This window comes from Hippocampus comes, unplaced genomic scaffold (genome assembly GCF_001891065.2).
Source record: "Hippocampus comes isolate QL1 unplaced genomic scaffold, H_comes_QL1_v1.1 scaffold36, whole genome shotgun sequence".
Lineage (NCBI taxonomy): Eukaryota > Metazoa > Chordata > Actinopteri > Syngnathiformes > Syngnathidae > Hippocampus > Hippocampus comes.
This window is the reverse complement of record NW_017805695.1, coordinates 501,943-517,590: the sequence shown is the minus strand read 5'-3', so window position 1 is coordinate 517,590 and position 15,648 is coordinate 501,943. Positions and strand designations below refer to the sequence as shown.

Below are 15,648 nucleotides of genomic sequence, written 5' to 3'. Positions count from 1 at the left end.
TTAAAAAAAAAAATATATATATATATATATATATATATATATATATATATACACACACACACACACACACACATAATGTTTTTGTTTTTCCGGAATTTTGTAGAAAGTCCACTTTCATCTCTGGTATGTGATATTCTAACTCACCGTTCTTGTTTTTTGTATTTTTTGTTCTTTTGCTTTGAAAGTGCATGCGACTCCACTCACCAGCAGTTGCAATTTGACCCCGCCGTCCCCCAAGAAATATTGAGAATTGCCTATTTTGATAGTTTCAAGCAAAAGCATGCTGCAAACGATGATCCCAAAGCACTCTTACAAATATCAAATGAATCCCCTGACATACAAGCATATACACTTCATCAACAGTGCGTAAATGTACATGCCAACAATTCTCTCCATTTTACTACACAGTAGTGGTGGGACAAAAAAGCCTGAACTGAACTGAAAGTTTATTTTGCTGCAAATATCGAATCGAGTTTGAAATTACTTTGAGAACTATTTGATGTGTGTATACACTGGATGACGAGCATGATTTGTGTTCATGTTAGGGAAAAATTAAGGAGGATTTCATGGAGACGCAAAACATGATCCAGAGAATGAATCGCACTGACGTGGAGATCCAGCCAATGGACAATAAGCTGGAAATCGGCCTCTGCAACAGAAAGCAGCTGCTTGAGAAGGTATCGACAGAAACATCAGCAAGTTGTTTGTATCATAGTTTTCTTCCAAAGAAAATGCCATTTCTGGGGTTTAAAGCAGGAATGAATTCAACTCAACTCAACTCAACTGTATTTATAGAGCACTTTCAAACAGCCATCGCTGCATACAAAGTGCTGTACATGGAGCAAATTAACATATACAACAAACAGTAAAGCAAATCGGAAATAAAAACAGAAGAAAGCACCGAACAGCAAAACCAAGAACAATCTAAGTCATGCTGGGTCAAATGCCAAAGAATACAAGTGAGTTTTGAGGCGGGTTTTGAAGATGGGCAGCGAGGAGGCTTGCCGAATGTTCAGTGGGAGGTCATTCCAGAGAGAGGGACAAGCAACAGAAAAGGCTCGATCCCCTCTGAGCCTCAGTTTAGTTCTTGGTACTTCTAATAATGTCTGGTCCGCATGCGGGACCTGAGGCGCCGGGCAGGTGTGTAGGGGCGGATGAGCTCAGAGAGGTAAGGTGGCGCAAGGTTATTTAGAGATTTGAAAACAAATAAGAGGATCTTGAAAATGTGCCCGGGTTGATAATTGGGTCTTTGTCCAATTCAGACTGGATTAAAATGATGCTATTATACTTAAGAGGCTCACAGGTACAGTCAAACCTCGGTTTTCGAACGTCTCGGTTCTCGTACAATTGGGTTTTCGAACAAAAATTTCGAGTTTTTTGCGCCTCGGATGACGAACAAATTTCGGTTCTCGAACTAACTGAGCGCACTTGAATGCGTCACTTCACTCCTCTCGGCTTCGCGTCCTCGTGTAGCGTCCATTGTGAGCAGATGTTTTTGTATTGTTCAAGATTTTTTCAAAAAGCAGACATGTTTGGTGAAACGCTTCCCCATGTAGCGTCCATTGTGAGCAGACGAGTTTGTATTGTTCAAAAAAAAAAAAAAAAAAGCAGACATGTTTGGTGAGATGCTTCTGTTAGCGGGAGTGAAGCCGCCCTCTTTTCAGAATGGTTTGCCCCAGCAGCACGGGGGAAGTGCGTATGTGTGTTTGTACGGCCGGCAGTTTTCAATGTAGCGGCACATAATGAACACTCTGGTGTCCGGTGTCTCATTATTATGCAATAATGATACAGAAACAGCTTCCTCGTGTAGCGTCCATTGTGAGCAGACGAGTTTGTATTGTTCAAAAAACAAAAAAGCAGACGTGTTTGGTGAGAACTACGTTATATCGGACTGTTATTTTTGCATCGTGTATCAGCCCCTAATCATGGCACCAAAGAAAGCAGGTGGAAGTGGTAAATGTAATGATGGTCAGCAGGCAAGGTTCACGTTTTATGTGACTTTTAATAACAATGTGGCAGAGCAGTAAAACATGCGGGGTGCTCACTCTAATTCAATTAGAGTGAGCACCCCGCAGGGATGGGCAAACTTTTTATGCTCGGGGGCCGCATTGACTTTTAAAATTTGACAGAAGGGCCAGGTCAGCACGAGCTATGGTACATTAAAAAAAAACAAAAAAAAACTGCATTTGTTGACAGTCCAAATCAAACATCAACAGAACAAAAGCATGAAAGTACTGTATTAATATACTTTTTTAAATGACAACAGTGTTGTTGATGACCTATTTTAGCCTGTGCATTGCTGCAGATGGGTTGTAATCAGACCAGTAGAAGTAGAGCGATACAGAAGTCCGAGGTGGTGGAAAAGATCCCCCCCCCCCTCCCTGTGTTCTGCAACTTCAAGTCAATGCGCCACCTGGCGGTGAAATGCCTGTCATTACAAGTCCAATTGAAATTAATGCAATCATTCACATCAAACATTAATTGTGGACCAACCTTCGGCGGGCCGGATTAAAACGACCAATGGGCCGGATTCGGCCCGCGGGCCATAGTTTGCCCAATCTGCTCCAACAGTTACTTCCTGGGACTCCCCCTTATAGGCGGGACCTGTCGATTAACTGGAGTAGGAGGTACCCAGTGCAAACTTTCATCAAGCGCTACTCATATAATAGCCTAATATGTGACAGTAAACCTGGTGAAGAAAAGAGGAAAATAGTGCGCAAATCTATAGAATTTAAGAAAGATTTGATCTCGAAATATGAGTCAGGTGTGCGTGTGCCTGTGTTGGCTAAGGAGTTCGGGATGCCGAAATCCACCATCAGCAGCATCCTAAAAACGAAAGACCATTTGCCCGATGACAGCTGGCATAGGCGCACGCCTCACGACAGAGAGAGAGAGAGAGAGAGAGAGAGAGAGAGAGAGAGAGAGAGAGAAAAAAAAACGTGCACACACCAGCTTTCCATCTGACATCCTAAACTCACAAATAGCTGCTCTGAATCCAGACAAGCCAAACAATGAGCTGACCACCTCAAACATTGCTTGCCCAAGAGCCCCTCAGACACGTGTCAAACCCTCAACTCCAGAAACGCAGCCCGCGCCCGCCCTTGACACAGTTCTCACATCTCTCGATACCCGACGACGACGACGCTTCCAAACCCTGGTCAACCAAGGCGAACCACAAAGCTCACTACTCGGCCTTCTCTTCTTTAGCATTTACAGGCGTCCCCTCAAGAGATGTTCCTTCAATTTTTATGTTACAATGTTAATGTTAAAATTGGTGAAAATAAAACATATTTCAGTTTGTTTGTACAGTATTTTACATATTACCTGCTCTCTTATTACATGTGTACAGTTTATGGTGTAAATTTGTAAAAAAAAAAAAAAGTGGTTTAAAAAAGTTGTTTTCTTGACTTGGAACGGATTAAAACATTTTACATTGATTCCAATGGGAAACATGGTTTCGGTTTTCGAACAATTCGGCTTTCGAAAATTCTTCTGGAACGGATTATGTACGAAAACCGAGGTTTGACTGTCTTCTATCATATTTGTCGGGCCATATGGCACACTTAAAATGTTCTGAAAAAAATCAACCGTGTGCCCGATAATCTCGTGTGCTTCATGTTTGGATGTTGGCTTTCCAGGTCGTTGTCTTTAAATTAATTCGTATTACGTTTGCGTTGTCCATTGTCCGCATCTAATTGCTTGCAGTCGCCGAGATGTTTTGGCCTGACCAGAACTCGGACGACTTCCTGCTTCTGTGTCGTGAAAGTTGTGGGAAATGTAGTCATACATTTCATGATTTATATTCTCTGTTTATCTCAATTTTGAAGATTAGCGGTTAAAGTTGAATACGTTAAAATCACTGCTGTCAAACAATTAAAATATTTAATCGTCATTAAAAATGCAACTGTCATAATTAACTCATAATTAATCGTGATTATGCACACATTTTTTTTATCTTTCTAAATTTCCTTTGATCTTGTTTTGTTCAATTTTTTCCCATTTTAATGCTCTCAACAACATGGAATCGTGGATCAGTTTTCTAAAATGCAAATATTTACTGAAACAACAATTTCGATTTTCAATTTTACATGAACATTTTTCACTTGGAGCAGTTATTCACACATAATCTCTGACACAATATTACTGTCCATCAACAACAGTGAAAAAAATATTTTGTCACACAACAGCTCCTTTAACAGCTCTTTTTATGGAATCAAAACAGAGCAATATAACATTAAGTGCACATCTAAGGTAAACTAGTACTCAGCCTACTTAAGCCATGGTTGCATACTTGGTTTTTCGCAAGTTTGCTTTGAACACAGCAGTTAGGCTATGTTGATTCTGTTGGTCCTTCTTGCGCGGAAGTCTCTCTATGGTTTTGTGTAGACATCATTTCGGATGGCTGCACTTGGTTCGAGGCACTTATTTTCAGTGTGGTCGCTACCACTGCACCGCTGAACTCTCGACGTGCCTCTGTGCACCGTCACTGTCAGATGAACACAGAGAAGCTCCACCCCGTTTATTTAATTGGACACGGAGCTCTGTAACCTTCCACACAATAGTTCCAAACAAGTACCAATCGCGTCAGTGGCATACATCGTACTCAACAGGCTACCTGCTCTTTATCAGAGATGAAAGTCCTCCGGATTTTCCCGGAATTACGGGTTCAAATTTTTATGAAAATCTCTCCGGAGAATTGAGAAAAATTTGCTGAAAATTAATCCGGATATTAGTTGACAACATTGAACGAAAACGCGTTTGAGTTCGTTGTTTTGCTTTCACGAGCGTAGCCATGATGAGACACTAACACGAGTAACAACAGAGATTTCCGTCTCTTTATAAACACACTTCACTTACTAAACCCCAGTGGAACGAATAAAAGACACCGTGGACAAGACAGTTGTCGTAAAAAATATATTTGGACAAAAAGGGAAACACACAGATTGGCAGAAAAACATGTCCGTCCGACTTCGAGTGTTGTCTCAGCTAGATTGGCTTAGCTGTTGTCGTGTATGACGTCGGGTGTGTGACGTCGTTGCGTCGGCGCTGATTGGTTGAAATCAAAAGACGCGCTTGTGTACATGTTCCCGCTGAAGCACGCACAGCAGAGAGCAGCGGACTATCTACTGCTGAAGCTCGCTTAGCTTGAGTGGCGTCGCCACAACAGTAATACCCTCGCCTCGCATTCTCATGGCCTCGCCGTTTCTCGGAGATTTCGAAATTTCGGCGAGAACGGAAGCCACAAAGGGTGCAACGTGTGCACACAAAAGGAAGATTAATCATTGAATGTCGAGTAGTTGAATAGCGTTTTGTGTAACGAATTCATGCGTGATCGGCCAAGTGCGTGTGCGTGCGTGTGTGTGTGTGTATACACATTATTTATATATATATATATATATATACACACACACACACACACACACACACACACACACATACTGTATGTATTTTTTTTTTTTTTGTTCCGGAATTTTCAGAAAAGTCCACTTTCATCTCTACTTTATTCACCAGAGGCTCATCAACCGAGTTTCTTATTTCTCTTCCGGAACAGTGTCTTCTCCCGCTTGGTGTACCTTAGCCTTCTCCGCTACGAACAATTTCTGTACATAGCTTGTAATGGAGGCTCTCGCTGGTAATCCGTAGTGGAGTCGTTTGATGCAATGCAAATGATTTCAGCTTAAGTCTCGCTGTGGACAATGTTGACAGGATGGCATGCAGTAGCCATACATTTAGCTATGGCTTCATCAAATTTGTTCTTCGTCGTGTTATCCATTTTCTTCGCTTTGAAGTTATCCATAGCTGTCTGTCTTAGACGAGGGGGCAGAGTACTCACATCAGCTGCGTGGCCATTAAGTGGTATTTCAGACTCGACGTGCTATGACGATAGCTCAGTTTACGACTGCAAAACATACAGGTAACTTTGGTCTTGTCAGTGGAACCATCTGGCAACCTTTTAAAAGTAAATTTTCCATTTATAAACTATTTCAGTATCCGTTTTTGGTGTCTCCCGCTGCCATGGCTGGCAAAACAGACATGGGTGTGGACCTGTGCAGCGTGCTTGTTGTTTTGTTTCCGGTTTATTTATAGAGCAACGTAACATCCGCAGTGACGTGTTGCCGCATTAATCTCACAAGAAAAAATTGAATCCCGTTAAAATTGATTTAAATTAATGCCGATAACGCGCTAAGATGACAGCACTAGTTAAAATGCATTTTAATACGCTGGAGGGATATCATTCATTTGAACTGACGATATTCCAAGTTTTGCCCTGTTCCAAAAGATTTTTTTCTGTGTGCATTATGCAGCGTAAGCTGCTCACTGCTCAGTATGAGAAGAACGCGAAGGAGCTGAAGAACCTGTGCGAAGAGGAAGAGGATCTGAAGCGAGCTCGCGACACAACGATGAACAACTATCGCAGGCAAAAGGAGGAGGACAAGGAGCAACATGTCAACAATGTGTTGGGCTAGGCCTGCGTTGCTCACTCAGCTTTGCAATGAGCCGACACCATTAAGTGGCTGTGCTGCAGCTATCAAAAAAGCTTTGTCACGTACAGACCAAGTCCAATGAAGTTGGGGCGTTGTATTCAATGCAATGATTCGTAACTCATATTCGACCTATTGAATGCGCGACAAAGTCAAGATATTTCAGAGCAAACCGATACCGATAAGTGAGGCAAAATTACTTCATTTTTGCCGGAGACTGAAAACACCGAATTTGACCACATTTCAGAAGATCCTTTTTTGTTTGTACTATTTCTCGCTCACGTGAGAAACAGAAAAACAAAACTTGTTTTTGGAGAGCTCCCTCAGAAAGAGGGAAAAAGGCTAACAATGAGACACAAACAGCCTCCAAATTCCTGCATTTAAGCCATTGTAAAAGCAATCCTACTTAAAATGATTTTTTTTTCTGTAATAGTTACAGGTGATTCTCGTGCATCAAGCGCATTTTGTGTCGTCATTTGTAGCCGTGGGTTGTAAAATCAGATAACGAAGTATTCAAAGCGCTCCCTAAAAAACAAAAAAAACAACGCACCGCAGTACTTTGCTTCAATTGTTGAGATCCAATCTTTCTGAAGCGTGACTTTTTGGTAATGATGCTCCCCCCCCCCCCCCCCCCCCAAAAAAAAGAAAAATAGTATTACGGCGGTCTGTTTTGAAAAAGAAGTCAGGGTCTTGCAACTGCAGAGCAAGCATTTTACTGACTGTGAAGGGAGTAATACCGCCAAAGCCTAGAAAAGTATCATCACCAAAGGAATCCAAAAGTTTGATGTCGGTCGGTCACAAACCTTGATTTGCCACTCATCCTCAGGGCTTATTCCATACAACTATTCACTTGTAGCTTAACACGTTTCCCAGATTCTTTTGATCAGCTAAAATGTGGATGTTTTGTTATTATTATTGCTTCCCTTCTAAGTTGTGCACCTGATGCAGAGGGTTCTGTTGGAGTTGCTCCTTTGTCTCTTGTCCATTTTTGATGTCAACCACAAAAGTTTTCAATCTCCAGAAAACAAATGAATGTGCCCCTTTTTCTCACACTATGTAATACCTCATCTCTCCTCGCTGTTATGAACCAAATTAATTTAAAGTGTGTTTTGGTTTCATTTGAATCTAGACAGCTATTCCAAATACGTGACAGACATCATGAAATCGCGGACAAGATCCAAGCGCTTTCCACAGAGAATCAGCAGCTGACTGTTGAGATCCAGAGTGTGACCACGAAAGCTCAGGTACGACCGCAAGCAAAGTCTCTGCATTCGTCCGCGTGTGGTTGCGTTCAGTCGTTCTTTTCTGTCTCCAGGAATTCATTGACCGTCTTTCAGCTGCCTTGGATGAGCTGACTTTTGAGAATTGAGATGATGATGAGATTTTTTTTTTCTTTTAGTAGCTTTTAGTAGCTCTTTTACCAATTTTTAGCTTTAGTTCATTTAAATGTGTTTTTGTAAATTGTGTATGCTTGTTTTTAAGTGCACATTTTTATCCTGTGTTTTAAGCGCTTGTAAAGTGTCTTTGAGTGTGATGAAAAGCGCTTTCAAATAAAATGTATTATTAATATATAAATATGTGTGTGTGTGTGTGTGTGTGTGTGTGTGTATAAATGTATTTTCGTAACTGTCATATGCTTTTTTACGTGCTGGGTCTTTTTTTTCCTCGACTTAATTATCCTCAGAAGAGGATAGTTCGAGCATGTTTTTTTTTCCCCTCTCCTTCCCGAGTGTTTTACTTTCTCAACTAAGATCTCGGGGCGCTGTACATAGCGAGTACCGACAGGTCCTTTGCACTGTATCCCATGTTCGTCATTGTTTTTCATGTTTCTTGTGCAGAGCATGCCTGTTAAGTGAAATTTTCGTTGCACGAACGTGTCGTGACAATAAAGGCCAATCCAATCCAATATTTGAACAAAAAGTGCAGCCTTGGCTTTTTGTGCTCTCAGTTCATTGAAAAGACTCGTCTTCACGCAAAATCCAAGAGGTTTCCAGAGAGAATTAGCAGCTGAGTGTTGAGATCCAGAGTCTGACCAAGAAAGCTCAGGTACGACCGCAAGCAAAGTCTCTGCATTTTCAGCATGTCCGCGTGTGGTTGGGTTCAGTCATTCTTTTCTGTCTCCAGGTTTTGAATGACACTCTTTCAACTACCGTGGATGAGCTGGATTCGGAGAATTGAGATGACGATTTTAGATGGGAAAGAAGATGCCATTAAGATGTTGCCGACTTTCCAATAATTTTTTTTTTTTTTTTTTACATGACGGGGTTGAGTTCAAGTTTTTACAAGTTCAAAAGCACGTGCACTTTTCAAGTAATGTGCAGTTAATGATTGTCATCACAGTGAGCAGTAAATGCCTTCAACAGCATTCTACATTCTTTGTTTCAAGTGTTTGAACAGAACCAACAACAGAGTGGGGCTAAATAAAATCACAGGAAGGAATAAATTCCCTAACAGCTGTAATAAATAAGATCTCGGGGAGTCTCATTTTTCTTTTTCTGTAACCGTTTCACAGAAGAGCTGCGATGTTCAAGGTCGTGGGCGGATTCAGTTTTTCTTCAAACTTCAGTCTTTCCATCACTTTGGCAATGGTTAATCTTTTGGTCTCATCCAGTTCATAAACTTTGTCCTAAAATCTTCAGAGGCTCATCTCTATTCTTTGGTGATTTTCACCCCTGGTCTGCTTATTAGGCAATCGGACTTTTGGGTCATAGGTTTAGGGTTTTGGGATTAGGGTTGATTAAATCATGGTTTAAGTTGTGACGCACCAAACTGAAAACTAGTTTGAAATAGATTACATTCAAACCTCAGTTTCATTTGCACTCTACAAGCAAGTTGAAATTGAAATATGTTGCATGAGAACTTAAAACTCCAGTTTAAAATCTGATTGGGAATTAATTTTAAACTGACAGTTGGAATGCTTTAACTTGGAACAATGACAGTCTTGAGACGGAAGGAATTACAGTAATTGTAGATAGGACACATTCAGTTGTTTGTGCATTTGGGGGTGCATAAGTATTTCCCTATGGCGTATGTTATCTTGGAGATTTTTTTCACACAAAGGTACTCAGGGTCCATGGTCTCAACAGTTGGTAAAATATACTGTATTCTGCAGTCAAATTACCTCTTCTTAAAGTAGTTATCAATTGCTAGATCAGGCTCCCAGGCTTTCATATGACAAGAGTCGAAAACGACTCCTCGGTGGCGCTGACTCTCAAACAACGGCGCGATGGACAGCAGAATTTACGATGTTAGCCTATCATCAATCCCGTTACTTGATTGACAGACAGGGCAGCCAGTCAGATGACAACTGAATCACCGCGCATGCGCAAAGAAGGGCACTAAGCTAGTCAGCAAATTACCTGTAATTTTAAGGCAGGGGTGCCCAATATGTCAATCGTGATCGACCGGGAGCCAGCGGATTGGTCGCAGGTCGACCGCGAGGGTTGGGAGGAGGAAAATGGGGGCGGGGGACTTTAGGGGTGTTCACACGGCACATATTTGTTCCGGTGCTGCACCAATGTATTTTGTTGCGATATATCTTGCACTGGAGCAAATTTTGTGGAGCGTTCACACGTACAAAGCCGCTGAGCGTGTTAACCCCGGTGCAGCCCTGATGCAGCCCCACTTGCGTTCACACAGCAGTTTCTGCAGCGGTGCAAAATGATAGAAAACAAAGCTGTCGTGTTGGTTCTTTTTAAAACATACACAACTCAAGCAACTACTGTACAGACACGTCCTTCTCCTTCTCGGTCTCCGTGCCTTCTGCTCGAGAGGCGTTCAATGACTGCCCCCGAAAAATATACATCAACGATGACTTCAATGACACTCAGAAAAGCAAACATACAATGAGCCAGACAGAAAATCAAGAGATGAAATCACAAAATAAATTCTATGGGGGAGTTGTGAACACACAACAGAGGAACAAACTACACAAACAACTCCGAGACAGTCCACCAGTCTCCTACAAAAGGAAAGATGACGGAAGTACAACAGAGCACGAAAGCAACGCATTCCAGCCGTATGTAATCAACTCTTCTCATGTAATAATAATAATAATAACAATGCATTTTATTTAAAAGCGCCTTTCATGCCACCCAAGAACACTGTACAGACAATTAGAAAATACAATGTAAAAATTTGTAAGCGAGATATTATATAAAAACAGGACATAAAATCATAAAAACATAGGGAATGGAAGAGCTATGTGTTGTAGGCAATCCTGAACAGGTGTGTTTTTAGATGGGACTTGAAAGTGGAGAGAGATGTGCAGTTTTGGAGGTCCGGAGGTAGATTGTTCCAAAGCTTTGGAGCAGCGCGACTGAAGGCTCTAGCTCCCATGGTGCTCAGGCGGGCAGGGGGCACTGACAGGTGGAGGGAGGACGAGGATCTGAGGGAGCGAGTGGGGATATGCACCTGGAGAAGGTCGGACAGGTAAGGAGGGGCCAGGTTGTGGATGGCCATATTTGTATATAGGAGCAGTTTGTAATTGATGCGATGTTGAACAGGAAGCCAGTGGAGCTGTTGGAGAACGGGGGTGATGTGCTGCTGGGAAGATGTTTTTGTGATGATGCGAGCAGAGGCGTTTTGAACCAGCTGGATTTTATGGAGGGACTTTTGAGGTAGGCCGAAGAGGAGAGCGTTGCAGTAATCAAGGCGGGATGTGACAAGACTGTGGACAAGAATAGCAGTGGTGCGGGGGGTGAGGGAAGGGCGAAGTCTGGTAATATTGTGGAGGTGGAAATAAGCAGTGCGGGTGATGGTGTTGATATGTGAGTGGAAGGTGAGCATGCTATCCAGGATGACACACAGACTCTTGAACTGGGGGGAGGGGGACACTAAAGAGCTGTCGATGTTGAGGGAGAAACTGTTAACTTTAGATAAAGTGGATTTGGTGCCAAGAAGGAGGATTTCAGTTTTATTAGCATTTAATTTAAGAAAGTTTGTTGTGAACCATGTTTTGAGTTCGGAGAGGCAAGAGGTGAGGGAGGGGGGTGGGAGTATGGAGTTTGGTTTGCAGGAGAGGTAGAGCTGGGTGTCATCAGCAAAGCAGTGAAAGTGGATATTAAATTTGCGGAGGATATGACCAAGAGGCAGGAGGTAGATGATGAAGAGAAGGGGACCTAGGACAGATCCCTGGGGTACACCTGGGGTGACTGGGGAGGGCTTTGAGGTGAAGGATTTGAGCTGGACAAACTGAGTGCGGCCGGTGAGGTAGGAGTGGAACCAACTGAGGGGAGTGTGGGAGAGACCAATGGAGGAGAGTCTATTGAGGAGGATAGGGTGAGAGATTGTGTCAAAGGCGGCGCTCAAGTCTAAGAGGATGAGGATGGAGACTAAACCGGAATCAGATGCTACGAGGAGATCATTTACAATACGGATTAGGGCAGTCTCTGTGCTGTGGCGGGGGCGGAAACCAGACTGAAAGGGTTCATAGAGAGAGTGGAGGGACAGGTGGGAGTGGAGTTGAGCAGCAACAGTTTTTTCAAGGATTTTCGAGATAAATGGAAGGTTGGAGATGGGGCGGAGGTTATCGAAGTTGTTGGGGTCAGAGCCATGTTTTTTCAGTGTGGGGGTAACAGCAGCGGTTTTGAAAAGTGATGGGACAATACCAGAAGCGAGTGAGGAGTGGATAATGGCAGATATGAGAGGAAGCAGGGAAGGGAGGCAGGATTTAACAAGGGATGAAGGGAGGGGATCGAGCTGGCAAGTGGTGGGCTTGGATTTGAGTATGAGGTTGGATAATTCAGCAGTCGTGGGTGGAACAAAACTGGTGAAGAAATGACAAGGAGAAAGAGGTTCAGATGGGGAGAAAGCAGGCAGGTTTTGATGGAGGTGGTGATGGATCTTCAGGATTTTGTGATTGAAGTACTCCATTATGGAGTTGCAGGTTGCTGTGGAGTACAGGTGGAGGGGGAGAGAATTTGGTGGGTGTAGGATTTTGTTCATGACAGAGAAGAGAGTTCTTGAATTTCCTTCGTTGGAGAGGATGAGGCCGGAGTAGTAGCTGGATTTGGGTTGTGCAACTTGGGTCAGCTTGATTTAGTTTGTGCAATTTGGTCCTTGTATTTAGTGATATGGGTAGTGTACATGTCCTTATGGATGGTGAGACCGGTTTTCTTATAGAGTCGCTCAAGTTGGCGGTTTTTTGATTTCATTGACCTAAGAGTGGGTGTAAACCAGGGGGCAGATGTAGAGAATGAAGCAGTCCTGGTCTTCAGGGGGGCAAGAGAGTTTAGAATATTTGTGAGGCAGGCATTGTAGTGAGCAGTGAGGTCATCCAGGTTTGAAAGAGCGTCTGGGGGCGGGGAACGGTCGAGAATGGAGCAGAAGGCGTCAATGTTGAAATTTTTGGTATTACGAAAAGAAATGAGGCAGGAGGTTTTGATTGTCGAGAGACGGAGTACGGTGTTGAAAGTGAGGAGGAAATGATCAGTTTCAGGAAAAACATCAGCAGTGGGCTTGGGGGGGGAGAGGCCAGAGCAGCAAACCAAGTCCAATGTGTGGCCTTTGATGTGGGTGGGGAAGTCAATAAGACAGTGTATCCCGAGGCTCTCCAGGCAGGATGTGAAGTCTCTGGTGAGTGGCAGGTTGGGGTTGTCCATGTGAATATTGAAATCTCCCAGCAAAATTAAATTTGGCGAGAGAGTGGATAAGTGTGTGATTAAGATGGAAAATTCATTGATAAAATCACTATGTGGCTTCGGGGGGCGATAAACTGTAGCAATGATGGTTGGCAAGGATCCAGGGAGCTTAAACACCAGGCATTCAAGAGAGCTTGATGCAGAGACGGAGACAGGCAAGACTTTTCACTTCTCGCGGTGGATTACCGCGAGGCCTCCTCCACGGCCGCTGCCACGGGGACGGCAGAAGTAAACAAAGCCGGGAGGAGTGGAGTCATTCAGAGCAGCAAAGTCGTTTGTTTGTTGCCAGGTTTCTGTTAAAACGAGGAAGCCAAGTTTGTGTTCGGCGAGGACGTCTTGGATGAGGTGTCCCTTGTTCGTGAGTGAGCGGATGTTCAGCAGTCCAAAGTTGACGGCGGAGGTGTCATGTTGGACGGCGGCAGTGCTGTTAGCCGACCTAGCCAGGCGGGCTAATGCATGGTAGTTGGTGTTGCGATCGCAGTTTCTGGGAGGGCGTCGAGAAGTGGACCAGGTCGAGTTGATTGAGCCACGGTTTTTATACTCGACATGTCTGCGCGATCCGCGGTGAATGTAGCGACGTCGAGGCAGGCGAGCGATGTCAGGATAATGGTGCAGCTCCGATGGCGGAGGCTCCGGTGCAATCCACCGGATCCGGAGAAGATCCGCGACAGAATAGTGAAGCAGTCCTGTCACTGGATGTGGCAGAACGTCAGGAGTATCAGGAATAATCCAAAGGTGGCGAGGTTTTGGCGCCCCATGACGAGGGAGAAAGGCCGGTGCGGTGACAGCTGGTAAGTTTAAGCTACCGGCGTTAGCCCGTGGACTAAGTTACGATTGGGGTTTGGTTAGTCGGGTGAAGCGATGATTCAGGTTACATCAATCACAGTGCCCACAGTCCAAACAGTCCAAAACAGAAGGGCAAAAGAAAAATCAAAAGGAATATCTGAGCTTCGAAAAGTTTGGAGTGAGAAGCGGCGACATACACGCCAGCGTCCTCTCACCCGGGAAGTAGCGACGCTACTCCCCCCGCAAACGAGCATTTGCTTCGGAGCAAATTTTTAACCCTGTAGCGTTCACACGTACCATTTTACATCGGTGCAGTCCCGCAAACGAGCATTTGTTCCGGAGCAAATTTTTAAACCACCTCCCTGAGCAGGGTGAAATTTGCTCCGGTTTAAGCTGTTTTCAGGGGCTACACCGGTGTAACTTTGCACGTGTGAACGCTCCACTGAGGCTGCCCCGGCGCAGCACCGGAGCAAATGTTGCTGTGTGAACACCCCTTTTGTGTGCCTGTGTGTTTCGATTTCCTTCATGTTCGCTGATGTTCCGGCTGTCGCTCACCTCCGCGTGCGTGCATAAGCGCACATGTGCGTGGTTGGGGGCCCGCGTGTTTTGTGCAAGTGTGCATGTGTGTATGCTTGCACGTGCCCGATCATCGCGGGAGGTTCGTCGCTTCCAAAGTCGCTCTTCGGTCAAATATGTAGCAAGCTGTAGAGGGGGAGCTGTCAATTTGCTTTTGGCCCTCCTTGGACACAGGATCTTTTATCTCTCTATAAGGTGGAAGAAGACCCAACACCACGTCGTCTTTTCTTCAGTTTATCACAACGCAACACGAATCGATTCGGGCTCCTGTGAGTCTCAGATTTCATCAGGAAGCCTCGAAGAAATACAGTCGCACGTATATATAGGCATAGTATGTTAATTATGTTAATGAGGGGCGGTCAGTCCTTCCCCTTATGTAAAAATCAGAAACAAAGAAAGGTCAATGCAATTCGATCTTTGACATGAGGGCAAAATCCAGACCTCCTCCTGCTGTGCATAGATCTCGAGATAGAATTACCTTTCCCTGGGAAACAAGAGGGCCTTTATGACCTTTGCCCAGAAAAAAACACTTGGGGGCTGTCGATCCCTCAAGGGAAAATAAGATGTAACCTTAGCACTGCATTCATGTGTTTCTATCGGTGAACAGATGTTCTTGAAAGAGACTTGTATCAATAGTACTCATGGTAAGGCGAAATTCCTCCACATCAGCAACACAGATGCTTGAGATAAACGTGTCCACTGGAGAGGTCCTAAAAGTGGTGGGTGTTGAGGGGCACGAAAGGTGATTGTAATCACAGTGAGCAGTAAATACTTCCAACAGCATTCTACAATCTTCGTTTTCGTGTTTGAACAGAATCAACAACAGAGTATGGCTAAATAAAATCACATTAAGGAAGAAATTCCTGAACACAAGCTGACCCAATTAAGTAAGTAACCACTGCAGCTCGCATGCAGACAGTGCCCTGCTTCGAGTGGCCAAATGCCAAAAGTCCCTGCACGAAGGCGCTAAACAACATGCATGCGTGCATAAATACATTTATGTGTGTATGTGTGTGTGTGTGTGTGTGTGTGTGTGTGTGTGTGTGTGTGTGTGTGTGTGTGTGTGTGTGGACTTGGGTGAACTGCGAGTTTGTGTAAGTGAGATCGTGCACACAATTCACTGTTGAAAATGACTGGCCTGTGGTCTTTGTACTGTAGGAGTC

At 44.0% G+C, this 15,648-nt stretch overlaps 1 long non-coding RNA gene across 1 annotated transcript in view; it reads left to right on the top strand.

Annotated features, from left to right (window-relative positions):
- LOC109523125 (uncharacterized) overlaps positions 1-14,862 on the top strand; it is a 15,985-nt gene extending 1,123 nt beyond the window's left edge. Inside the window, exons 2-3 of the long non-coding RNA XR_002169706.1 lie at positions 13,726-13,732; positions 14,612-14,862. This is a non-coding gene — a long non-coding RNA (uncharacterized LOC109523125). The remainder of the gene's footprint in view (positions 1-13,725; positions 13,733-14,611) is intronic.
- The last annotated feature ends 786 nt before the right edge of the window (positions 14,863-15,648 follow it).